The 27236-nt window shown below is 49.1% G+C and overlaps 1 protein-coding gene across 12 annotated transcripts in view; it reads left to right on the top strand.

Moving 5' to 3' along the window:
• Camta1 (calmodulin binding transcription activator 1) overlaps positions 1 to 27236 on the top strand; it is an 852116-nt gene that overhangs the window by 241594 nt on the left and 583286 nt on the right. The gene's annotated exons all lie outside the window — the stretch shown is intronic.

Genomic DNA, 27236 nt, shown 5'->3' with positions numbered 1-27236 from the left:
ATGCTGTGAGCTCATGAGTACGTTGCTCCCATCATGTCCAGAAGACATTGTTTCCCTCTTGTCCTCTCCTGACTCTTCCAGTCTTTCCGCCCCCACGTCCATGATGGTCTCTGAGCTTTGGGAAGGGGTTTGGTATAGATGTCCCTGTGGCTGAGTGCTCCCTCGATTATCCTCTCCTTCTGAATCAACCACTGTCTACCCCTTCTCTGATGAGGCTTGAGACTGCACTAATCTATGAGAAAAGCAACAAGAACTTAGAGGGTGGCTTTATACTATGTCCAGGGAGAAAAGGAATAGGTTCATCTCTGGGACCTAGGAGCTCCCTGGGCAGATTTACAGTACTGGGCATGTGTTTCCTTCCATGGCGTAGGCATTAAATTCAACCCAAAATCACTACTGTGAAAACTGGTCACCATAGAGGAAGACTCCTGGCCATCTAGCTTGATGTCTCCGTGTCCTGTGATCAAAGCATGTGGTGTCTTTAGCAATTAGGGTCCATCAAGTTCTGGTGGGCAATCAAGAGCAATGATAATAGCCTGTATTTTTGGGGGGGTCTCTGGGGACACCCCGACCAACAATTTGAGGGGAGGTATCCCACACTTGGCACTGGAATTTCTATTTGGCAAACTATGTCTTCAGGGATGAGTATTATCCCTTGTGTAGGTAACTCAATGAAACTCTTTTATATGAATCTCCCTGTCTGTCTGTCTGTCTGTCTGTCTGTCTGTTCTATAAAGCCTGTAAAAAGGTGGGTTTGCATATGGCCTTTTCAAACATCCTTAGTGTTAATGTCCCTTCCCGGCCTCTTCCCCTGCTCGACTCTCCACCTCTCTCCTCACCTAAACCTCCTTCCCATTGTTCTCCTTTTGCTCTTTGTATCATCTGTTTTACTCTCCTTGCCACAGTATCTCCGCCTCCCCCAATGCCCTTGAAGGAATTCCTTCGTAAACTAAGGAGAGAGTGCGCACATGTTTCTGGTTGCTGTTATTCTTCTCTTGCTGAGACCCACGTGTTATCCGCCATTGCTTTGGCTCCAGCCATCTGAATGTCAACATGTCAAAAAAGAAAGTCACTCCTCAGTGCCCTAAAAATCAGGTTTGACCTTTCAGACCCCTAAACAAGTCTCACGGGAGGTCTCAAGGGACCATATCAGAGTACTTTCTTGTACACAGATGCTGCAGATACTACTCCCTTGCCTGGAGTTCCGTGCAAGCACGTTCTCTGTAGCGCTGTCTACACTAGGATGAATGTGAAACAATTGAAACAGTCTTCTGTGGTAGAATGAACATACAAATTATGAACATATTTTTGGGATGGATTAGTACACAGCATTGAAAACCAAGATAAGGGTATTTACGTGTCTAGATATCAAAACAGTTACATAAAAACAAGTTTAAAAAGAAATATATTGTGTATTATAGTCCATATAAGCTCGATTATGTGCCCACCCTACTTGGCCTTCTGTTGCTGTGATAAAACACGGACCAAAACAAGCCCCTCTTCCTTACTGCTGCTTCCTGTTAGCAGGCATTGGTCTCAGCAGGAGAAAATGACACCAACCCTCTCTGAGAATGTCATGAATCCCAGCCCAGGGCATGTCCCCATGACTTAACAACACACTACTAAACCACGCCTCTTAAAGTCTCCACCCCTTGATGACATCACCACGCTGGGACACAGCTTTCTGTCTTGGGGTTTCTGTTGCTGTGGTGAAACATGGTGGCCTAAAGCAGGTTGGGGAGGGAAGGGTTTATTTGGCTTCTGCTTCCAGGTCACAGCCCATCGTTGAGAGATGTCAGGGCAGGTGCTTGAAGCAGAGACTCCTGCATCAATTAACAATCAAGACAATCCCCACAGACATGCCAGCTGTCCAATCTGACCTCTGTTGCCACCCAGGATGCATGGCTTTCCCTGGCTTCGCAGCCAAGATGTCTCCCATTCATTGGACAAGTAACTTGTCCAATGTCACATTGCCAGTCAGCTGGAACCTGGTGTCTAGGGCTTGGGGCTTATGTCTTCTTCACATCTAAGATGCTCTCTGCTGCTCAGACATCCTGCTGTTGCCTCTCCTCATTCTGATTGTCTCCCAAACCCATTTTTGTTCTGACATGGCTTGCTATGTTGCTGCAAAGAGTGAGTCAGCGCTATCAGGGACATTCCCTTTGTTGCTATGGCAACAACGATGCAGTGGTTTTGGGACCATAGGTTGTGTGTCATGAGCCAGCCCATCCAGGGCCTGCAGCCTCTTAGAGGCAGTGTTTCCTGGAAGACTTGGTCATTTGCCTTGTGCTGTGGCCGACCACTGGAAGGCTTCTTAGTCAACCTTTTACTTAGTCAACCTTTTAATGCATCTTTCCTAATGTTTTAGGTAATAAAACAAGAAGACCTTTTGAGGTCATTGCTAATAATGTCCCTCAGATATATCAAAGATTGCCTAAAGATTTACTTGAATTAATTGTGTAGATGATGTAGAGAAAGATGGTGTACTTACGCGCCCATTAAGCCTTTATGGTTGCAGCTGTCTGATAAAGAAATACTTGAGATGACTTGAATGCATCTGGGAAGATGGGCTGGGTATCTGTAGAGCAGCATCTGTGAAGGACCTAGAGGGTCAGTGCTGCAGAGAGGCGGGTGATGCACAGGGGAGGAGGGCTTGATGAGTGGACCAACTCCCCCCCCCTCCCGGCAAGGAGCGAGGCCTCCCTGCCCGCAAACCTGCCTGTGGTGCTCTCTGAGTTTTGGTCTTCAAGGTACTTGGGGAGAATTTTCTTTGAGTTTTAGATAAATTTAAAACCAACAGCCTGGGGATACGGCGGCTCTCAAATGCTATGGGGAGGCAACATTTGGATTTGATCTTTTTGTCACAATCTATAATTATGGTGATTAAAGTGATCAACTCTACCAGACAAGGTGGTGCACACCTGTAATCACAGCACCTAGGACATCTGAGGCAGGAGGATTGCCATGAGTTTGAGGCAAGGTGGGCCACATAGTGAGTTGCAGGTAAGCCTGAGATACAGTGTGAAAACTTGTCTCAAAAAAAAAAAAAAAAAAAAAAGACAAAACCAAACTTCCAAACAGAAAGACATAAAAATGTAAAAAAATAAAAAAAATGCTAAGACCCACAGTTTTAAGGGTATTTTACTAGTAAGAAGCATCAGCAACTGAATGCTGAAGTATGCACACAGCAAAAGGAAAGGGGATCGGTTCCTGCAAAGTCCATAGAAAGGGGGCTGCAGAGATAACTGCGCATTTAAGAGTCCACACTGCTCGTCTAGAGGACCACAGTTGGATTCTCAGCACCCACATCAGGTGGCTCCTGACCATCTGACGTCTCATCTCCATTGGACTTCTGTATACATGCACACACAGTTTTAAGCAATAAAAAGGAATCCTAAAAAAATGAAAAGAAAATCATCTCTGCTGATTCTCTTCCCACATCTTTTCCAAAATGGAACAACACAGAGCAGAGCCCTAGACACAGCCAGCAACAAGAGTTCCTCTTCTCAGCCAGTGTGGTGCCCAGTGGCACACACCCATAATCCCTGCACTTGGGAGGTGGGGTCAGGAAGGTGATGGGTTCAAAGTCAGCCTTAGCTACACAAGACCTCGTCTACAAACAAACAAACAAACAGCAACCAACCAAACACTCCCACAAACAAAGCAAAACAAATTGAAAAGCCCACAGAACCCCCAAACCAGCCAAATAAAATGATCAGCTTTGGAGTCAGGTTCCTACTTCCTGTCTGTGAGCTCTTGGGAAGGGCTGGGGAGATGCCAGGTCAGTAAAGTGCTTGAAGCAAGCACTACGATTATAGTTTTATCCCCAGACTGGCTCACTAGTCAGCCAGCCAGTGAGAACCCTTGTCTCAACAAAAAATAAACCCCCAAACTCAACAAAATCAAGTTGTAGGGTACCTGAGAAGTTGGCAGCCAAGGTTCTTCTCCAGTCTTCACACACATATGCACACACATGAACACATACCTGCCTGCACACATGTGCACCTGTGCGGGCACCCAACACACACACACAGACACATAGACACACACACAGAGAGACACATAGACACACACACAGTCACACACACACACACACACACAGACACACACACACACACACACACACACAGACACACACACAGAGACACATAGACACACACACAGTCACACACACACACACACACACATGAACACATACCTGCCTGCACACATGTGCACCTGTGCGGGCACCCAACACACACACACAGAGACACATAGACACACACACAGAGACACATAGACACACACACAGTCACACACACACACACACACACACACACACGAACACACACAAACACACAAGCACACACATGAGAGCCTGGGCAAGTCATTCTCCTTGACTTTCCAGTATCCTGAATGTTTGGGAGAGGTCTACACAACGGTTTGTGGAGAATGTGTGCCCTGTCACTCACAGCCATGGTGAACTGGTGTCACTGTGTCAGGAGATCACATGTCTGTTCTTAGAGTCCACAAGAAGGGATTTGTCCTCCAGAAATGCCGTTCTGTGTGTTCAGAGACACGCTTGGAGAAGGTTGTGGCTCAGTCACATGGTACGTTAGCTGTCCGTCAGGGAAGAACGGTTCGCAGATGGTGGCTCCTAGTGCAGATGTAAAATAGAACAAAGCCATGCACACATTGGCAAGAGGAAATCAATGTGATATTAAGTGAAGAATTAGTATTTTGTGACTTCAATCCGGAAGTAGGTCATTTCGGTTTTGATTGTATAATAAAGTTCAGTTTTCTTGTTCAAAAAACCTGATGTGCCCATCAACCAGCTTCCACAGTTACCAGAAATTTTGACAGTTTATACCCGTCTGCTCAGCTGCTGCTTCTCAAATCTATCTGCACATGGGCACAGCATCCCTCAGAGAGCGCTGCTCATTCCTGGAGCTTCAGAAGTGCTGGCTTTGGTAACGATAATGGTGCTGAAGGTGCTCACCTATGAGGATGATGGCAAAATATTTCTGTCATCTGTCTGGAGCACGGCTCCTCAGTAGTGTCGATTTTACTTTATATTGTTGTGTGTGAATCATGCTTTGCGATATATTGCTGGTCTGCAGCGCTGTGGCCACTGCTGACTCCCCCTCTTCTATTTCCTCCCTTCTATTTCCTTCTTCCTTTTATTTCCTCCCCCTCTTCTATTTTCTTCCCCTCTTGTTTCCTTCTCTTTTTCTATTTCCTCCCCCTTCTTTTCCTCCCCTCTTCTATTTCCTTCCTCCTTCTATTCCTCCCTCTTCTATTTCCTCCCCTCTTCTATTTCCTCCCTCTTTATTTCCTTCCCCTCTTTTATTTCCTTCCTCCTTCTATTTCCTTCCCCTTCTATTTCCCCCTCTTCTATTTCCTCCCCTCTTCTTCTTCTTCTTCTTTTTTTTTTTTTCTTTTGGTTTTTCGAGACAGGGTTTCTCTTTGTAGCTTTGCACCTTTCCTGGAACTCACTTGGTAGCCCAGGCTGGCCTTGAACTCACAGAGATCCACCTGGCTCTGCCTCCGAGTGCTGGATTAAAGGCGTGCGCCACCACCGCCCGGCTTCCTCCCCCTCTTCTATTTCCTCCCTCTCTTCTATTACTTACCCCTCTTCTATTTTCTTCCTCCCCTCTTTTTCCTTCTCCCTTCTATTTCCTTCCTCCCCTTGTATTTCCTCCCCCTCTTCTATTTCCTTCCTCCTCTTCTATTTCCTCTCTTCTTTTCCTTCCCTCTTCTATTTCTTTCTTCTATGTCCTTCCCCATTCTATTTCCTCCCCCTCTTCTATTTCCTTCCCCTCTTCTGTTTTTTTTTTTTTTTTTTTTTTTTTTTTTTTTTTTTTTTTTTTTTTTTTTTTTTTTTTTTTTTTTTTTTTTTTTTTCCTCTCTTCTATTTCCTTCCTTCCCTTTCTTCTATTTCCTTCCCCCTTCTATTTCCTTCCCCCTCTTCTCTGTCCTTCCCCCTTCTCTGTCCTTCCCCTTCTATTTCCTTCCCTCTCTTCTATTTCATTCCTCCTCTCTTGTCCTCCCCTTCTATTCTCCCTCTTTTAGAAGAGTTCTAGAAACTTGCCCTTCATTTGTGAAGATTCAAAATATTCAAGCAACTTCTGCCTTTCATGTTTCAAAGGGCACAGAAAGGGACTCCTCGACTTAGAGACATTTGTCATTAAGCCTGGGGCCCTTCCTGGTATCTGGGCATGAGGGGTCTGAATTAAAATAGTAGAACTTCCTGTCACATCTGAACTGTCATGCAGAAGTCTCATTTAGTGGCACACTGGGGAACAAATGGGAGAGGTTTGGAGGATGTGCATGGATGGGGGTGAATTATCTCAGGGGTGATGCGTGCTGTGAAACACCCAAAGCTAATTGGCACATGTCAACCTGGCTGATGGAATGGCTTTAAAGTCTACGACAGAGTTAGGAGGCACAAAGCTGGGGCCCTTGGATTTGTCACCATCAGGAATCCAAGAACTTAAACAGGCTTGCTAATTTTCTCTTAGTTTCGTGGGCTGTGGTGTGTAGGAGGAAAATGGGCAGCCTAGAGCGGGTGTTGGGGGAGTGCATATCTATATTTAATCCGCTTTCCTGGAAAGATATGGAGACAAGTCATTTCGATTCCTTTTCTTCTGGGGGCGTGTACCCCACAGATTCTGCTCCAAGTTGGGTGGAGTCCATTAGAAGTGGTAAGGCATTTCTTTTTTATTTTTTTTTATGGAGGAATTCAGGGACTTTTAGAGCTTCGCAGTGCATATTTTTAAATATGTTAAGTGCTATCACAAGGCTTGGAAACCTCAATCTTCTTTAAATAAAAGGATTTTACAATTGTGGAGCCCTGACTTATTTGGTTTTTTTTTTTTGGGGGGGGGGGGCTTCCAGCTCATGATCGCTCTACCCATCAAGTGCATTTTAGACATGCTAACTTCACATAGGCTTCAAACACTAACTGTGAATTTGTATCTTTTTTTTTTTTTTTTGGCTTTTAGCATTCTGGAATATAAAGTTGGGAGTTTCAGGAGCCAGCCAGCATATTTCAATGTAATCTATTGCAGCAGTGTTGTTTTTTGCCGAAAGTGGAATTCCAGGGCCACAGAGATGTTTTCATGATGTAAATAATTTGTGTATTATAAGCTGTCTGTGCACGGCGTGCGCACGGTAGGCTGTAATAATGTCACCTGGGTATGGTTTTCCATGACGGACTGTAATGCTTGCTTCGGAGTTGTAGCAGCCTGGTCTGTAAATAATCTGCATATTAAAAACATCTTAAATACGCTCAGACAATAGATGAATGCCTCCTTGGATTCATTTGTTTCATCATGGATTCACAGCCGGCATCTCAAGTGCCCTGTCCAGGACCCAGCCAGACACATACGCCGTCTCTGGCTGGGGTTTACAGTGCACTTAGGGAGCTGAGAGTCGGGATCATGGCCAGGTACAATTCACTCCCGCATCCCGATTGAGGGATCTCCTTCTGGCCTCCTTTCCAGTCTTCATAGAGATTGGGGAAAGCAGGGGCAGGATATGGAGGCCCCGTATGATGTCCTGCTGTTTGAGAAGCAAGGAAGTGACCTCAAAGTTGCTCCTGAGCCACTCAGGGGCAGGATAGTCTTTGCTCATCTCACACACCATGTCCCAGGTGCACTGGAGCTGGGACTTGGGCACGTCTCTGTTTCCACATCCAGGACAGAGAAACCAGGGGAGTCCGATCTGGGGAGACCAGGGCACAGGTGCTGTGGTCCTAGGAGAACCTACTGCCTGAGAGGGACGGTGAAGAGCTCTCTTTGAACACATACACAACATAGCATAAATCAGAGCCAGAATCTTTTAACATTTACAGTTTTAGATGAAATTCCTGTTGAGAGTCTCTTAAGCGAGATTTATATCTGATTTTGCATTGAACTGTGTCATTATGTGGGGCCGAGAAACTCTTATGAAATTAAGCATAATGCAAGAACATGCTGAAGAGACAGTTCTGGGGGAATGGAAGCTTTATTGTGTTACAGAATTTCAGAGTGAAGAAATATGCATAAAGGCGCAATTACCATGGACATTTTCCTTTTAATGATCCTTGTACCATCTTTGGCAGGAAGGTTTGCTGATGTCTTCTCATAGAGAAAGGAAAATTGAGGCAATATTGATAATTCTCCATCCATTTTGAGTCCCCAAGAATGCCAGGAGAGTGATCCTGTCTTCATATTCCAGACACAGAGGCTAAGCCACTCCTGACCAGTCCCTGCAGGGACTTGTGAGAATCTGTCATTGTGGGCAGTGACATGTGTAAGGATGAGCCTCTGGAGGCAAGCTGAAGCTCTGGCCCCTTGGCCTAGATGGTCTGTAGGCAGCAGCCCCACTTGGCTTTCTCTTGGTGGGGGCTTGTGTGCAACCCCCGGATTTATCTCAGGAGCTCCAAAGGAGGCAGAGCAGGACTGGTGGCAGAGATGAGACCTCAAGTCTTCAAGAAACCTCCCTTCTCCCTTTCCAAACCTCCGTGAGCTTGTGCCCTCTAAGCCTGGCATGGAGATGCTACCAGCTGGTGGGGGGAGGGGCATCAATAGCTGAGGCATGGCTGCAGGCTGCAGGCTGGCACTCAGAGCTTGGGGTATGGTCCAAAAGCCTGACTGGGCTACTCGGGGTCAGGTGAAAAGCCAGCCTTCTCCCTCCAGCCTGCTGCCAGCTGCTCCTGACTCCCACTTACCCCTTTTACTGCCCTTCTCTTAGACGATCTCAAGGCATTAGCTACTCAATTGCTAAAAATTATGCAATGTCTGGCTCGTGACCACCAGAGGTCACTGTAACAAGGTGGAACGCAGGTGTTTCAGAGTCTTGCTTTAGCTGCCTCAAGCAAGCAAAACAAAATGGGCAGAGAATTCCCCCAAATGTTCTTAGTGACGTGGGTGTGCCACAGTGAGCTCAGGCACATGGACCTCAGCCTCTGACTCCTTCTCATGTGTGAGTGGTCCACCAGAAGCATAGCCTGGCAGGGCCAGGAGATGAGGCCACTCAGGGAACATTTGACTTTCATGGTACCTGGTAAAGGTCCCAGGATGGGTTGGCTCCCTGATGCATGAGGGCCACCCTCAGATTCTACACACAAGCTCAGAGATGCATCCTCTGAGTCCCTTTCTTGCAGCAGTTTTGGGGTGAGCTTATCTTAGGTTTGACTAGTCTGGTTTACCTTCTCTCTCTCCCTCCCTCCCTCCACCGCCCCCCTTCTTCATTCCCCTATGACATGGGGGGAGCAGCAATCAACAGTGCGTAAAGTCGTAGTGCCTGGCTCCTGGCTAGTGGTGAGAAGGGTCAATTGCCAGATTATTACTGGTGTGTGTGTGTGTGTGTGTGTGTGTGTGTGTGTGTGTGTGTGTACGGGGGTTAGGTGGGTGTGATGGCAAACATTTATAATTTCCCAGCGTAGCTTCTGTATATTCTCAGACATGGCCCTCCCTGTCTCTTTGGTCATCTTCCTTGTGTGCCGCTTCAGTGAGGGGTAAGATACCTGTGTCTTCTTTAGCAGCAGCTCCTGGAGGTTTGTTCCAGGGGAAGCACTTTATCTTCTTTCTTTCTCTCTCTCTTCTCTCTCCCTCCCCCACTTTCTTTTTTGTGGGTGGCTGGCAGGAGACTTTAGGACTCTGGGGATGGGAGGTTTGGCAGGGGGCTGCCAGCTGGAGCTGCTGTGAGCCTTCTCCTGCATTGGCTCCCTTCTGTGTCACATGCAGTGACATTGGAGAAGCGTGTGGTCTCTCCGCAAGGCGACAGGCAGTGAGGGCAGAGAGCAGGCGGGATGCAGGTGCACACGGTCATTCCTGGGAGTGTTTGGAGGATGTATGGGTTTGGGGGAAGCTGAATGAATTACCTGGGTTCTCTCGGGGGCGATTTGGGCTGCTGGTGGAGGAGGCCAGGAGCTGATGTATAGGAGAAAGGCAGCCATCCGCCTCAGTGTTAATTTCCCCTGGATGTCTCTGCGGAGATGTCACATAAACATGGAAAATCACCGGTGCTGCAGAGCATGGGCCATGTGGCTGCAGCCGCTGCAGTGGTTCGGTCGTGGTAGGACTGGCCACGGGAGATTAGTCCAACTGGTCAGGAAGCAGAGAAACATGGCAGGTGCAGACTTGAGTGGCTGGGCACTCCATTGTTTATCCTGTGTGACTGAGAGCAGGACTCGGGGTCATCAGGGTAGGGGGTAGTTCAGAAGGTACTCAGGGTCTGAACTGGGGAAGATGTAGGTGTGGCTAGATGAGTAATAGGACCTCCCTCACAGATCTGGTGGCAGGCACTGAAAGAGGAGCCGTCCTCGCCGACCTTGAAGACCTGGCATTTGGAGCCTGAATGAGCAGAGGGAGGAAGCTCAGCCCTCCCCACTCTGGGCGACCTTCTGAGGCGTCAGCTCTTCACTTGCTTTGGAGAGGGAACTTATTCCCTCATCACTGGGGCCACCTGGGGTGGTATCTTCCCTCTCAACACTCATTCCCTCCCTCCAGTGTTTCTCCTCCCCTCTCCATCAGCCTGCCATGTCTCCCTCTAACATCATCGCCATCTCAGTGAAAGCTAAGCAGGACAGGGTGTGCAGTTCAGAGTTGTAGCGGTTGCCAAGCGGGGACAAGGCCCCGGGTTCATCCCAGCATCACAAACAGAAACGACTGGGGAGATAGCTCAGCTGATACACTTGCTACAAAAGCATCAGGACCTGATTGATCTCTGGCATCCACACAAAAACACTGGGTGTCGTGATAGACATCTATAATCCTATGCTGTAGATGCACTCAGGTTACCTGGGGAGCCCTGGATCCCAGTGAGAGACTCATTTCAAAAAGCAAGGGAGACTGCTTGTGAGAAACAGCACCCTAAGTTGTCCTCTGCCACCCCCCCCCCCCGCCCATGTACTTAGGATTATGTGCATGGCTACACACACGATAGTTAGATCACACACACACACACACACACACACACACACACACACACACACACACGAGAGAAACTTTCCTGTGCGGATGCTGGAATGCTCTGGAAGCAAATCTCTCCCACTGATGATAATGTCTTCACAGAGCAACCCCAAGAAATGTGGTGGGTACCCCAATACTCCACATGGTGAGCCTCTCTTTTTCCCATGTGCCACGTTCAAAACAAATACTTCATGTGCTTAATGTTTCAATCCTCAGAAGGACCCCAAGAACCCAGAACCAACGTTCACCCCATGTTTCAGTGCGCAACAGAAGTTTAGAGCATTTGGCTTGCTTGAGGTCACCCCTCTCAGAGATGGCAGAGTCCCAGAGCTGCACTCTTTATCCATTGTGACACGTTGTCTCCAGGGATGAGACCAACCTGTCCCCAAAAGGTCCCTGGCTGTCTCTGGCTCTGCCTGTCTGCCTGATTCCTTCTGCTGTGGTTTGAGCATCTTGCTTGCTCATCCTGTCCTTGGCTAGACTGGAACCAGTTAGGACCATCCTGCACTCGGCACCCCATGTGCTGAGTGTGACTTATCATTATTTCCAGGCCACCCTCCAGATCTTTAACCCCTCTACCCAGGAAAGGTTATTTTTATTCCATTAGACTCACTATATACTTATCATGGTCTAAGTCCTTGAGGAAGAACTGTTTCTGGAAGGAGGGACCTGAAAGGTGACCATCATGACCATCCAAGATACTAAGTTGGCTTCCAGAGCTCACAGCTTGGGTGGAACCCAAATCAAGCCTCACAGGTGATTGAGGGGCCTCTTCTTTGCAGATGCCCTGGGGGAGCTGCTCTTTGAACGTGGGGCTGATAAGTTAAGCACATTCTTCCTGTTCCTAGATCTCCTTTTCCATTAAAAACTGTAAATTCTGGCACTGGAATGTGCCCCATTTAGATTTTTTGATAATGAAGGCCATGTTAAATCAGGGCATCTGGCGATGAGGTTCTCACAACTGAGGAAAATAAGGAGATTAAATGAAATGGTTTAATGATACCGTCCTTTCCCAAGCTGCTTTTCCAGGCACCCTGGTGTCCCCTACCCTGAACAGGCCTGGGGCTTGTCCAGCAGGTGCCTGATGGGGAGGAGCCCACTTTGTGAGAATCTTTCTCCTCTGACCTCTCTCAGCAGGAAGGCACAGAAAGTCCAATTTCAGACCCGCTTCTGCATATTAATAGCAATATTACTTTTAAATTGAAAATTTCATTTTTTCCTGCCTGGTGTGCAAGCAAATAATTGAGACCTAATTTACTTTATTTAATAAGCTCGTGGGCAATGTGGTTAAGCCCGCACTGATGAAAAAACTGGAAGACATTTGTTTACAACTTTCCAGATTTTTCTGGCTAGCTTGTTTGGGACTGAGTGTGTTCCAGAGCAGAAGCAAGATGGGACTTCAGACCCTCCTGTATCCCCAGAGAACTCCCAAGTGGACCCTAGGTTCTCCAGGAAACACATCTCAGAGATGTCCGTGGTTCTGATTCTGGTATTGGCAGAGCCCCAGCTGGGCAGGGAAGGGCTAAACATCCAGTCCTGACTCATGTGTCCCTGGGGTGGAATTGACAAGCTCACTCTGCAGACAGTTTGGAGCACCTGACACTGCTGGCTAGACCAAGAAGGCCTAGTTCCCTTTCAAGAACTCAGGGTCTGATGGGAGAGAGGAGGAAGTGAGTCACTCCTCTGGGGAGAGAGTGTGGAACGGGCAGCTTTGTCCTGTTCTGAGCACTACTCTCGTTTCTTACTGGACCACTGCCTTGATACCTACATTTGGTGTCCTTGAGCCTTGGTTTCTGCATCTAAAAATGCTTTTCTTCCAGACTTAGGATAGAGCCTGATGTGGCATGGCTGTCCTGGAGTCCTGCTCATCTCTGTTCCCTTGTTGATCAATGGCACTTCTATGTTTCCTCTTGAGGGGTATTAGTGACTGAGCAGAAGCTGTAAAAACTAGCGTGGGGGTTACAGGGAGTCCTCCCCGGCTTGAACGTGTTGAAGTGGTGCCTCATCAGCGTGGATCCCTGATGACCACAGGGAGCAGTTCCCTCCCCTAAAACACGCAGTGTGGTATGGGAAAGAAGCGAATATTGTTTGCTATCACGGAGATGTTGTTACCGCTGCAGGCTGCTCAGGGAACATGTGTCGGAGGGTCTGCGCTCTCCCTTCAGTGTGAGGCGGCTGCACCACAGAGAAGGCATTTTGGACAGTCTGAAGTCAGGACTGAATGTTTACAGGTGCAGGAGAGACAAGAGAACCTTTGTGAAGGAATTGGCCCCTCACAGCCTTGAAGGATGGCGTCCTCCTGGTATCCAGATTCACATCCCCGGTTTCTCCCTTTCTCTTTCGTCTTTTGACTTTTCCTGGGGAGATGTGAGCAAATGTCTATTCACCTCAGATAAGGCACAAAACAGACCAAAAGGACAGTTCCATTCCAGTTCAGCCTAGTAACCCGCGCGTGTACTGAGGCTGTTTCCCCGGGCATGGCTGCGTGATGGCTGCACTTTGAGGCTCCTCCCCCAGGGATTTAGCGTGACTGCTTATGTAACCCTGGTGACTGGCCTTGTGAATCCGGTAACTCTCAAGAGTTCCCTGAGTCCTCAGCTCATCCTGAACCTTGCGAGGTTTGCGTACTTTCTGAGACTTTTGTGCCTCTCTGCTCCAGGAGACGACGTTGCTAGTTTACTCTGGAGGGTACAACCGTGTAGCATCCTCCCTCATGTTCCTGCCTCCTTCCTCCACTCCCTGTCCTTGCTGTCCTCTAACTGGGCTGTGTCCCCAAAGACTGTCTCAGAGCTCTCTGTAGCTCCTTTTTTCTAGCTCCCCGGGATTTCCTATTGCTGCCCCCCCCTGCCCCCACCAACAGGTCACCAGGATTAGATGGCAAAGCCCTTGTTAAGTACAGAGCCTCCACTTGCTGGGCGATGGTGAGGTGTCAGCCCAGCAGGAGATGTGCTCAAGTGTCATCCAGCCATGTCCATGTCATCTTTCCTTGCAACAGAGCTCTTGTGACTTGGAAAGGACGCTGCACAAAATCCCGTGTTTCTATTGCCAGGTGGCTTGCTCTAGTTTCCCTTGACAAAGACAAGATTTAGGACTTGAAGTAGCTGCCCTCCCGCAGAGGCTTCAAATGCACTTGGGGATGTCCTTGTTGAAAGATCAGCTTCAAGTGGCCATCTCCTGTCAGTGATACTGTGGAAACTGCCAACGCAGCCACGTCAGACACATTTGCAGATCCTGATACCTGTGCATGGAAAGAGCTGACATTGGAGCTGTGTCCTCCAACTCCTGAGCGTGGAAGGGGTCTCTAGTGTAGTTAGGAGGGAATGGGAAGAAGGCAAGGATTCAATACCATAGCACTGGTGGAGGAACACTGGATTCAGGGCAGTGCTCTACAGTGTAAGACGATGCTCTGCTGTAGCCTTTCTAGGCAAAGGCTGCTGGGAGCTATGGCCCTTAGGCTCAGCCTGTCCTGTTTAACCATTGGTGAATTCTTATAATTAGGCAAGCTTTCTGTGGGCCTAGGACACAGAGGACAGGAGGATGGGATCCTGTCTAAGCAGGGATCAAGATCTGCTCTCTTGCTGGACGGTACTCAGAGCTGTGGGTAAAGAGAATTTGAATCTAATTGCTCGAGGAGTAGAACCGGTTAATTACCATGACAAGGAGTTTTTGAGTGTGGCAGAGGAAAAGGGGAGCCACTCCAAGGAAGATGGACCACTACCTGGGAAGAGTGAGGGAAGCCACAGTAGGAGACATTTGAACCCAGGGCCTTGAGCATTCTAGACAAATGCTCTACCACTGAGCTATGACCACAGCCTTAGAAGTTTGACTGTTGATGAAATTAGTCAATTAAGAGTTAGTTGCAAGAATGGATTTTCTCTCTTTTTATCTCTCCCCCAACACCCTGCTTGCTGGGACTTGGACCTCAGGCCTCATGCATGTAGGCAAGTGCTCAACCACTGAACTATACCTTGAAGTTTAATAATATCAAGTATGGAATTGTAGAAAGGTGGGCTACATTAATCCCAATTTATAGTCAAGATGAAGGGCTTTTACTGTACAGTTGAGAAGGAAAAGGCAGAAGCGAGTATGTTAAAAGCTGACAGTTCATCCAGTTTCTAGATGTTATGAACCATTTCAGGGTGAGCCAGCTCAGTGGTTAAGAGCACTCGATGTAGACCTGAGTTCGGCTCCCAGCAGTCACACTGGGCAGCTCACATCTGCCTGTAATTCCAGTTCCAAAGTATCCAGCGCCCTCTTCTGACTTCTGTGGGCATCCACACACATGTGGCATTTACACAGTGCATGTGTGCCCGAAAACACAAATAAGAATAAATCTTTTTAAAAATTGCATTACAAACTCACCTCCTTGGATCTTTTTGGGAATGACTTAAATATTTTAATTAACTTTCAACATACAGAGAACATAGGCAAGGTCTTCCTTGCAGTTTAAATGCCAATTTCACTATATATATGATAAATCAGTAAGGTTTTAATAATGTTTATGTATGTATGTATGTATGTATGTATGTATGTATGTATGTATGTATGTATATATTTTGGTTTTTTGAGACAGGGTTTCTCTGTGTAGCCCTGGCTGTCCTGTAACTAGCTCTGTAGAACAGGCTGGCCTTGAACTCACAGAGATTTGCCAGCCTCTGTTTCCCAAGTGCTAAGATTAAAGGCATGCACCACCACCAGGCATTAGTGTTTACATTTTAAATGTCAATAAGTTTGGGGCTATAGAGATGACTCAGTGGTTGAGAGCACGTGCTGTTCATGGAGAGGACCTGAGTTTAGTTCCCAGCACTCAATTCAGGCAGCTCAAAACTATAATTCCAGCTTCAGGGCATCTGATGCTCTCTTCTGGATTCCATGGGCACCTGCACATACATGTACATGCACCCCTCCTATATATACATAGTTAAAAGTGAAATAAATAAGTTTAATTATTGATGAAGTTAGTAAGTGAAGAGTTTCAGGAACTTCTTTTTCTGGGAATTGAACCCAAGGTGCAAATGCATTACCACTGGCTTGTATTTCCAGGTCAGGCATGGGTTTTCTTGGGAAGGGGCAGGGAGAGTCTCATCTTTGCTTTTATGCATATCTGGGTGAGATGGACCCAGCTTCTAGAGTCTTTGTCTGTAGACACCACCCCAGGGAACTCTCTCTGAGAGCTCTGTACCAAACACAGCCTTCCTCCATGAATGTCCCAGCATACTCGCCTGTCTCCAAGCATCTGTTCTGCATCCTTGCTTCCCCATCCTCTTCTCGGCTGCTCTGGAGTTAGCTCCACAGCCCAGGGCGCATCACTGACCTCAGTTGCCACCACACTCAGATACTGCAATCTGAGCATTTGTCAAACACAGCTGCTCTGGCAGGTTCCTTATGGTGGGCGGCCAGCTGAACTTTGACTGGGCCTTCCTCAAGGGCATTTGGTGTCATTCACTGAACTCCCAAGACACTCCCATGGTCCCTTGCCCTGTGGTGCATTGCTTTTGTTGCTTTAGGAATTAGTTCAGAATTAAAGCTGCAGATGAGCTGCATCTTCCCAGATGCAGGCTGAGCCAAGGAAGGCCAGTAGTGGGAGCTCCCTAGGGCTTTACGGAGGCAAATGTCCCCGAACAGCAAGCTAGTTAGCATCAGGACCAAACATCGTCTTTGGCTTCTGAAATGAGCTCCTTTAAGCCTGTAGGTCTGCACATGAACTGATCCATGACTCCAAGGTCTCAGCCCACGTGGAAGAACCCCAGGACTGTGTGAGACACATGCAGGGGAACTTGGTTGGTTCTGAGGTCATACACCCTGAGTTGGGGACAGAGCTATTCCTTAGGGCAGCCAAAGGAGGAAGCAGAGATGGAGGCTGCTGGAGCTGTGCCTGGCAACTCAACTGTCCTTTACACAAATCCTCAGTCCTAGGGGCATGCAAAGGGTCCTGCTGTGCCTCTGTGTGTCTTCCACCATAGCTATGTGTCTTGTTTTCAAAAGAAGAACCAGTAGCCAATAAGATCAGCTGTGCTCTGTTCTAGACACCTGCAATGTAGAAAGCAGCAGAGAAGCCTTTGCTTTCATGGAGAAGGGAGGTAAATGCTCAGGCTTGAAGAGGGAAGTGCCCTGCTGGAGGCTGGGGAGTTCCTTGGGCGGTAGTACAGAGGGACACAGTGTTGGGGTACAACCAGGGAACCCATCCTGAGGCGATATGTGGGAAACCACAATATCATTCTCACCATGGTGAAGGCCTGGTGGTCTCTGCCTGCTTTGTTATCCTTCACAAGTTCTTGCTACTAAGACCCATCCCTGACTTTCTCAAGGCTGACAATTTGGCTACATAAGCAGGAGTCTCCTGAAGTGTCTAGTTGATTTCCAGGATGGGGGCGGACCCCAAGTTTACCACAATGAGTAGGGACATGGAGACCTACAGCTCTCCTACAGGCTACTGGGAGTCTCCCACTGGGGACTGCCAGTTGCTCCCTCAGGATGGATGGATGGATGAGAAGCAGGCTGGTCCAATCCTAGGCATCCTTGTTGGGCTCGTGAATGTGAGAGCTGTAGGTGACAGTGATTGATGGCTTAGGATCTTAGGCCTTTTGGGTACCATGCATATTTATTTCACCCTGGCTCAATTCTTTGTGGGGTTTTCCCCTCTACTATTTGTCAGAGCCAATTAGTAGGCCAGCTGCAGCTCAGGATGCGCCGGACCCCTAAGTGTCTGAAGAACTAGGCACTTTCCGGCTTTGTGCTGTACCAGCAGCCAGGGGCTGTGGACATAGGTTAGAAGGGAGTGTCTTTTTCTGACCATGAGGGGATGAGAAAACAGGTGAGGTGTAGGTTTAGACTTAGGTTGATCAGTGCCATCATGCCCTGCTCTCTAGGAGCTCATCAGTGTTGCCATCCACAGAATGGGTTAGTAACTGTGCTGCTCCGTGAGCTATTCAAGGGGTTGATGATAATGTGTGGTCAGCACTTCATAGTAATGGTACCTCCTACTGTTTAAATCAAAGCCCCAGAACAGGAGCCACATACTTTTTTTTTATGGCATCGTTAAGAGTCCACACCCCAGGAAGGGGAATGTCATTCAGTTGATAGAGTGCTTGCCTAGTATGTGTGGTTCCATCCTAAGTGTCACATAAACCAGGTGTAGAGGCACAAGTTTAATCTCAGCACTCAGGAGGTGGAGGGAGGAATAAGTTCAAGGTTACCCTTGGGTATATAGCAAGTTTGAGCCAGCCTGGGCTACAAACGTCTCTCTTTAAAAAAGGAAGGAAGGAAGGAAGGAAGGAAGGAAGGAAGGAAGGAAGGAAGGAAAGAAAGAAAGAAAGAAAGAAAGAAAGAAGGGAAGGAGGGAGAAATGGGTGAGGGAGGGAGGGAGGGAGGGAGGAAGGGAGGAGTACATGTCCGGCATCTTGGGGGCTCCGGGGTGACTTAGCACTCTTGAATCCTCACAGCATCTTGCATGCATGACTGTGGGAACAAATGGAAGATCACCCGAGAAGGGCCTTCCTGAACACTTGTGCACAGTAGGTGGCTGCTGAGGGCTGCTAACTGGCCATGAGGAGTTCACCAGTGAGCATTGTTGAGGCCTTCCTATGCTGTAGTTGGTGACAGCCTGTGTCCTGAAAGGCGGAGCATCATGAGTATCCTGGGTCCCCTTTACCTGGGTGGTTCTGTCCCCAGGGGCTACAGCAGCACCCCAGGGCAAGAGCCTGTTCCTCTGGCTTGGCCTGCTGGCCTCAGGCCGGTGCTCACTCTATCACACCAGAGCAATCTGGGCCGGGCACTCAGGTACTCTCACACTCCTTTCTCTGCCATGAATCCTGGCTGGCAGGACTTCAGGGCTCAGCAGCCTCCCTGAGGACAAGGTTTGGTCAAGAGTGGCCCTAAAGCAGATTCTTCTGTCCCTGTTCACTCTGCTCAAGGTGGACTGTCCCTCCTAGGCGTTTCTGTCCTTCTGTCCCTGCTCATTCTGCTCAAGGTGGACTGTCCCTTCTGGGCGTCTCTGTTCTTCTGCCACTCTCTCTGCTTGACTTGTAGGGTCCCGGAAGTCTTACATGCATCACTTCCTGGCATGTGGGGTCAGTATAGATACTGAGGGCTGCACAGCTGGTCTCTAAGGCCCAGAGGTGTAAGTCAGCTTGGGGAACTTGAGGCTTTCCTTCACCTGGGGTCAGCCATAAGAACCATATTTCACCATTTCACACACACACACACACACACACACACACACACACACACACACGCTTGTGTGTAGTTTTACAACCTCTTGTGATGTCACTAGGACACTTCTGAGTGTTTACAGGCATGATTTCAATAATTTATTTCGAGCTCCTCAAATAGTGACCTGCAGTTAGAGCACACTCTTGCCAGGTGGGGAGGGGGACTGTGGTCTGACCTCTCAGACCCTGGCTGTGTGTCACCTGAAAGCCATTTTGGACCAATTTCTTTTCTACCTCTTTTTATTTGATATACTTTTACTTTTGTGTGTGTGTGATGTGTGTGTGTGTTTTTTTTTTTTCTCTTTTTTATTTGATATACTTTTACTTTTGTGTGTGTGATGTGTGTGTGTGTGTGTGTGTGTGTGTGTGTGTGTGTGTGTGTGGTGTGTGTGTATGTAAGCTGGAGGTTAACGTCAGCTGTCTTCCTGTATCGTTCTCCACTTTGTTATTTTGAGGCAGGGTCTCTCACTAAACTTGGAGCTCACATATTTGGTTAGACCAGCTGGCCAGTGAGCTTCAGAGGTCTTTCTGCTTCCATCTCACCAGGGTTGGGGTTACAGATGTGTGCTGTGTATGTGTGTGTCTGGCTTTTAAACATGGGTATTGGAGAGCCAAGCTCAGGTCCCCAGGCTTGAGTGGCAGTCACCTTGCTGAGTAAGTCACCTAACTAACCCAGTTCATTTTCTTTGTGAAGATAAAAGTTGTGCTCTGTTAGAACAGCGGCACAGAAAAATGTCGCCGAGTGCCAGATTTGAGGATGTGCTGACAGATGAATGCAGCTGGAGCGCTTCACCTTTGGCTCCTGGATGACTGAGATGGGCATCTTACTCCTCTTCCGTGAGGGTGGAGCCAGGGCCTGGGAGAGAGTGAACTGAACTCCAAGGTTCTGCATGGTTCCTGGGGAAGTCAGTGCCAGCATTTCCAATCTGCTTGCTTCCTCTCAAGGCTTACCTCACCCTGCTTCTGCACCTGTCTCCTCCTGTGACAGGAGTGTAGGACTCCTGTAAACAAAGAACCTGGTTTGGGGACCAGGAGTGAGAGAAAGCAGGCCCACGGCACTCTGCCCTTCGGGTTGGCCTGAGGTGATCACCATTCTGTCTTTGCAATCCAGGACTCTTGTGAAGGTGGCTTTCTGGGTGACAGGTGCACTATCCGGCCTTGCCTTATGTCTCTCATCTTGGAAATACACCTAGGCAGGGATCACTCCTGGTCCCAGCCTGGCGCCCTGCAGTGCATGTGAACTGTCTCACATATAGACTGATTCAGCAGGAGCCACCTGGGGAACGGACCTTTGGAAGAGCTTGCATCACAGCCAGAGCGAAGTGTTTTAAAAAGCCAACCTCCTAGGCATATAAGCAGGAAAAAGAAGTGAAATTCACGACCCCCTCATGTGCAACAGGCTTGGCGGTTCTTAGGATGTTGGGTGACACTTGTGGAAATTCAGATCCCTGCCTGTGGGACTGAGGGTTCGAGGACTCTGTAGATACCGGGGAAGATGTTTATCTGCCTGTGTGACTGGTCTGCACCACGAGACAGATCCCTCAAGAGTGTGGGAGGTGTGCACGTTTGGGAGTTTGTTAGATGGGGTGGGCTGTCTGCCTTTCTCCTGTGGTTGCTGGTCTCACAGCATCCAGAGAGCCAGGGTTTGGTGTGGTGAGTCCTCTGGTCTACGAGTTGTAACTCTTCACCACTCTGGCTGGAGCCTTCCCTCCCAGCTAGAGTGGGTCCAAGCCAGTGCAAGCCAGGGTAGAAAAGAGACTTCCCATGCAAAGATGTCCTCTTTGTGGGAGCCCTGAGCCCCAGAAGCAGGTCCATAGCAGGTCATGGGACAAGCAAGGGAAAATGTCTGTTTCAGGGTGTGGTGATTTAAAAGAAAATAGCCCTCAAGGGCAGTGGCACTATTAGGAGGTGTGGCCTTGTTGAAGTAGGTGTGGTCTCATTGGAGGAAGTATGTCACTGTGGAGGTAGGCTTTGGGGTCTTATATATGCTCAAGATACCACCCAGTGTCTTAGATCACTTCCTGTTGCCTACAAGATGCAGGACTCTCAGCTGCTTCTCCAGCACCACATCTGCCTGCATGCTGCCATGTCCCACCGTGAAGATAATGGATTGAACCTCTGAACTATAAGCAAGCCACTCCAATTAAATGTTTTCCTTTGTAAGAGTTGCTGTGGTCATGGTGTCTCTTCACAGCAATAGAAACCCTAATTAAGACCCAGGGGTTGGGTCCATTTGCATCATTGCTCCCAGGTATAGCCTGGCTCAGCAGTTGGCGTTTCCAGGGTCTGACTCCAGGATTCTCATCCCAGTGGCCACAGAGGACACCTGAGCCAGTGTCACTTCTAGGAATGGTGTCCAAGTGGATGGGAACCTGCACCATTCTATCATTCCCCAGGGGATCCAGCTTTGGGCTGTATGGGACCTTTCCCTAGACACACAAATGCCTCCATGTCTGCCGTGTCCAGAGCTGGATTGTCCCTAGAACAAACGTTGATGTCCTTGGCATGGTTTCCCACCTTCCCACCTTGGCCAGAAAGCCCTTGTATGGCTGTTTCCTATGACTCGTTCCTCATTTTGTCTCAGGTGTGCTATCTTTGGGGGAGAAGGTTAAGAACCCCAAGTTCACGGGCTACTCAACTCCCCGGGATCTTCCCCTAGAGCCAGGCTCTGGGCTGGATGGAAGTAGGTGGCATCCATTGCAACTGCTCAGAGGCCATGGCAGAGGCTCAGTTTTTCTATGTGGAGTGGCATCTGGTGTGTGTGTGTGTGTGTGTGTGTGTGTGTGTGTGTGTGTGTGTGTGTGTGTGAAGAACAAAGGAGTGACCCTCAGTGAACAGAAAGGTAGACGGCCTCTGTGGACATCCAGGTATAGTGGACCATCTCCTCCCAGTGGTGGCATCTGGACCTACAGGTCCTTTGCCCAGGCTCTAGGTCTGAACATGGCAGCCAGGGCTCCTTGCTCTGCTTACACAGCAGCGTTTTTATCCCGACACCGGGAGGGTGAGAGGTAGTTTTGAAAAATTCAATAACTCTGGGGCTGGCAAGATGGGTCAGGGTAACGTGCTTGCTGCACAAGCGTGGGGACCTGGGTTCAGATCCCCAGCATCCACATTAGAGCCAGGTGCAGCAGCATGTGCTGGGAGGCAGGGACATGGAGCCCCTTGGTGGTGTCTGTCTGCTCTAGCCAATCAGTGAGCTGTAGGTTCAGCAGGAGACCTTGCCTTGAGAGCTTTGAAGAACAGGATGGAGAGTGTCGGAGGAAGACACTTGACATTAAGCTTTGCTTGCATACACTTATGCATGGGTGTGCATGCCCCTCTGACATCATACATTACCCACTCCCACCCCTACTCATACTACTAGAAAGGAAGTCTGGCTTCCAGCGGCTGCAGCTGCCCTAGGGAACGGCAGAACATGAATGTGCACCCACACACTGCTTTCTCTCTGCTGTTGGTCCTCATGACCTTTTTGTGGCTCTGCAGGGTGATCTCCCCTGTGCTCCGGTGAGACCTGGAGCTGCAGTCACAGGAGTCAGTGTGGGCCAGTCATTTGTATCAACTTGACACAGGTCCTCTGGGCATCTGTGGCCAGGGTCACCATGCAGGTCCCAGGCTCCCCTTTTTATCTCTTTCCTGTGTGACCCATGATCTCTACTACCTTCCCTCACCTCTGGCTGCTGCTCACCGTATCTCAGATCATTCCCTCTCCAGGCAGGTCAGGGAGACTCCATCAGCCTCCCGCTCCCTTACTGACCTCCAAAGATGAGAGACCGGCTCAGTTTGTGGATTTTGCTTGTTGAGTGGTTGGTGGGGAGCAAGGGCTGGGGAAGACAGCACATTGTGGGTAGTCAGGAGAATCCAGGAAACTTGATCATCTTTGTGTCCCATGTTCTGTGGCTTGGTCAGATGCTATCTTTTTTTCTCTTTTTGCCTTTCTTCTTAGAAAAATGCTTTCCCCTTCTTATGCCTAAAGCAACCAGAGCGGATCATGTGCGTTGAGAAAGGATTGAAAATAGAATATACTGGGTGGTATTAATTGAGCCTTTTATTGTGCTGGGCACTTACTTTCATGCTGTAAAGCTATAATCAGATCTAAATCTCACACAATGCTAAGAAGCAATTGCTATTATTGCCTTACTTTAGAGAGGAGCAGCCCGAGGCTCAAGTAATACAGCAAACCGCTGGAACCAGGATGTGAGCCAAAGTCACAGACCCACAATGCAGAGTAACTCCGGCTGCCCCCCAGGCCAGCCTCAGGACTCCACAGCTTCTCATTTAACCTTTTATACATTGCCTCTACAGTGCCCATGAGTCTTAAGTGGACGTTTGCATGTTGAGAACCTTAATATTGCTGGGTTCTCCTCCCAAGGGGCTGTGTGAGCCTGGTAGACCAGCCACAGCCAAGTCCCAGCCAGGCGGATCTTAGAAGTCAAGATGAAAGTGTCTGCAGGTCTGTTTCCTCCTGAGGCCTCTGTCCTTGCCTTGCTGGTGATGTCTTCACACCATTTCTTCACATGACCTGTCTTCCATGTGTCTCAGTATCTTACAAGATACCAGTCCCGTTGGGTCACACCCATCTCATGGGGGATCATTTTCTCTGAGGCCCCACCCCCCAATGCAATCATATTTGAAGATCCCAGGCTTTAGGAAGTCAACAATTAAATGGGGGAGGGGCACGGTAACAGGAGTCATAACAGGAGCCTCCTGGCTCACACGGTAGGGGATTGTAGGATGTAGTGCCTTTCCTACATAGCCCTGGGCTCAGGCCCAGGTGCACTGGATGGATGACCGCTGTTCTGTCCTCTAGCCCCTGATTTTGCTTGTCGTCAGCGCAGCACACAAGCCTCAGACAGTGCAAAGTTTCGTGGTCCCTTGTATAACGTAAGACAAGCTCTCCTGCATCTCAGTCACTGGGGAATCAGGTCCTAACTTCTCAGGAGCGTGAAGAACACTGGCCCCAGAGTGAGCCACCAAGATCCCTTTTATGCTGGAACTGCCTGCATGGAGCTTGCCAGGAGAATGGCCTAGAAGGCATTGCTCACCACTCTCTCTCTCATGCTTTCCTCTTCCCTTTTGATTCCCTCTCAGTTTATTCTCAGGGCTTTCCAAGGTCTCGAAGCTGTGAGATCTGGCAGATTCACCATCTGAGCACATAGACTATCCGGGCTCGGGGTTCCTTTGGCTCCCGAGTTGATGCAACCGTCTGGGAAACCCCTCGGCCTCCCCTTCTGTCTTGGCCTGAGAGAGTCTGGCTCAGTCAGACAAGTGTTAATCACACTGTTCCTTTGTGCCAGGCCCAGGAGTGAGACCTGTTCCCATTCCACAGAGCGGCGGACACGTGGTCACTAGCTTGTCTTCACAGGTCACCTGAGCTATTCAACTGAATCCACTCCCACAATGCCACCCCAGTGAGGCAGGTTTCTGCCTGTGGGTGTGGGGGAGTGCCCTGCACCCTGCCCGGAGCAGTATCTCTATCAGACCAGTTATCAAATAGCTTGAACTTCTCTCCTGGTGGAGGGCACATGGGCAGCAGGGAGTGGGCTGAGTGTTCAGCACTGGGAAGGGCCTCTCAGAGGAGGTAGGAGTGAGGTTAAATGAGGAGCTCAGAGACATTCCAGCGAAGAATGGAATGCTGTTCTCAGTACAGGAAACAGCTGTGCAAAGGCCCTGGGGTAGGGCAGAGCATGGACATGATAGCCTGGTGACAGGCAGATGGGAAGAGATGGTGGGAAGCCGTGGCCAAGCAGAGACTGCTGAAGGCACAGTGGAAAGAAGGCAGGGTGCTGAAGGCACAGTGGAAAGAAGGCAGGGTTCCGATGAGCCATCTTTGGACAGCCTGCTATGGAGCCAAGACCGTAAGGAGTGGGGGAGGGAAATACTCTGATTGCCTCTCCACCCTGTCCCTGGGTTAGGGCCATATGACCTCACCTGAATCACATGTATGCCTGCAGGGTGTGAGTTGTTCTTGCCAGTGAAGTTCACGTGAACAGGCACCAGGCTAGGAAACCAACATTTTAGCTACAATTCTCCCCTCTGCCCTGGGTCAGACTGGGCTAGAATGTCCAGGAGAAAGGGGGGCAAGCGTCCCCTCCATAGCACACAGATGCTCTGTAGGAGTTTATGTAATGAACTGCATCCAGAGGGTAAGTTATAAAGAGATCTATAGTGCAGTTACCGAAACTTCTTTGATATAAAAGGGAGGGAAAGGAAAAGGAGGAGGCAAGGTGATGTCGTAGAATGTGTGATGTGGAGCCTTCCACATGGAGATGGTTTGGTTTGGAGCCGCCTGTGCCATGGAGATGCCCTCGCTGAGGGCAGTGTGTGGGACCTGTGAGCCTCCTGAGATTTTCTAAGGAGTTCTTGCCGAGGGGCAACATGTCCTAGGCGTTGACTCCAACCAGGTGTGTTTGAAGTATGGGCGCTGGCTGGGGAGTGGGTGGCCAGGGCAGTCTGGAGTGCTAGCCTCTGTGACGGCTTGATAGTCCTGTGAGCAGGAAACTGCGAGGCTGTGCTCTCTGCAGGTGGCAGGGGACAGAAGTCCAGAATCAAGATGCTGGCAGGGCAGTGTTCCCTCTGAGGCCCCGGGGGGCCCTTTCCTACTTCTTCCCAGCCTGTGCTGCTGGCCACGGACTCTTGGTGATCCTTGGCTTGCAGTTGTATCCCTCCGTCCTCTGCTCCTGTCTTCAGGTGGCTGCCTTCTGGGTTATCCCTGACTCATGTGGCCTTGGGCACAGTCGTACTGGATTTGGGCCTGTGAGCTTGTCTTAACCCGATAACATCTGCCCGTTAAGGGCATACCTACTACCGGGCTAGGACTCTTAATCTGTCTTTATGGGGAGCGCAACTCAGCTCACAGCCATGCATCAAACTGGTTCGGAGCTGCTGGTGGGAAGAGGAGCGCAAGGGTCCTCTCCAGCTGCAGCATCCATCAGACATAGCTCCGGGTAGCAAGTGTGGCGTGCGGCCTTTTTGCTTGCCTCTTGGACAGTAGACCCCACCCCACCCCCAACCCTGTCCTTTATTTTGGAGGCACGTCTCTGGAGAGGATGTTCTGCAGAGCACACCTTAGGAAGCTTCAGCTTGGCTGCATTGCAGATGGAAGCAGACAGACAGATCGCCTCTCAGATGAACCTTCCGACTCTTAAAAGGAAAGATTTCTTAAGAAATATAGCTGCCCCTTTAGGTTTTGAAGCGATTTGGTATCCAGAACGCCCTCCCAGCTCTACTGTCTGCATTTGGATGTAGATTGTTAGACATTTCCTGAGCATACACAACTGTCCGTTGTAGCTATGCAGGGGAACAAGTTTGTAGCTGTGTTTTTGGCACCTGTCCTCAGTCGAGCATCCTGCCGGCTCTGGAAAAACAATGGCGAATTTGTTAGAGGCATTTTCTGCATCCTGTAGTTTATATTCTAGTGAGGCGGGGAGAGAAAGGTAAGTCAATGCCCTGGTCTCCTCCCACCACCACGACAAACCGCCGCAGACTAGAATGTGCATGAGAACAATAGACATTGATTTCTCACAGTGCTGGGGCCTGGAAAGGTCGGGACCCAGGTTCTGCTGATTGTGTTCCTGGTGAAGGCCTTTGTCCTGACTGACAGCTGCTTTTATTTTGTGTCATCACGTGGGGGGAGGTGCTCTGGTCTCCTTCCTGTTGCTATGATAAGGCGTTCTGACCAGAAGCAATGTGGGGAGGAAAGGGTTTATTTCAGCTTACACTTCCAGGTCACAGTCCAAGTCAGGGCAGGAACTCAAGCAGAAACCGTGGAGAATGCTGCTTGCTGGCTCGCTCTCAGTTCCTGATTATCTGGCTTTCTCATACAGCCCAGAACCACCCGCGTGGGACAGTGCTGTCTGCGGTGGGAAGGACCCTCCTGCATCAGTTAAGAATCAGAACAGTCCTCCATAGTCATGCTCACAGGCCAGTCTGATCTAGGCAATTCTTCAGTTGAGGATTCTCTCAGATGACTAGGCTATGCCAAGTTGATAATTATAGCTAACTAGGACAGAGGGGGACCCCTTGCTCCCCCTCTCTTTTCCTATAAAGTCACTAATCTCATCATGAGGGCCTCCTTCCTGACCTCATTTAA

Source organism: Peromyscus leucopus, chromosome 2 (genome assembly GCF_004664715.2).
Source record: "Peromyscus leucopus breed LL Stock chromosome 2, UCI_PerLeu_2.1, whole genome shotgun sequence".
NCBI classification, from domain to species: Eukaryota; Metazoa; Chordata; class Mammalia; order Rodentia; family Cricetidae; genus Peromyscus; species Peromyscus leucopus.
Note: the sequence above shows the minus strand (reverse complement) of the source record. Positions and strands in the feature narration are given on the sequence as shown.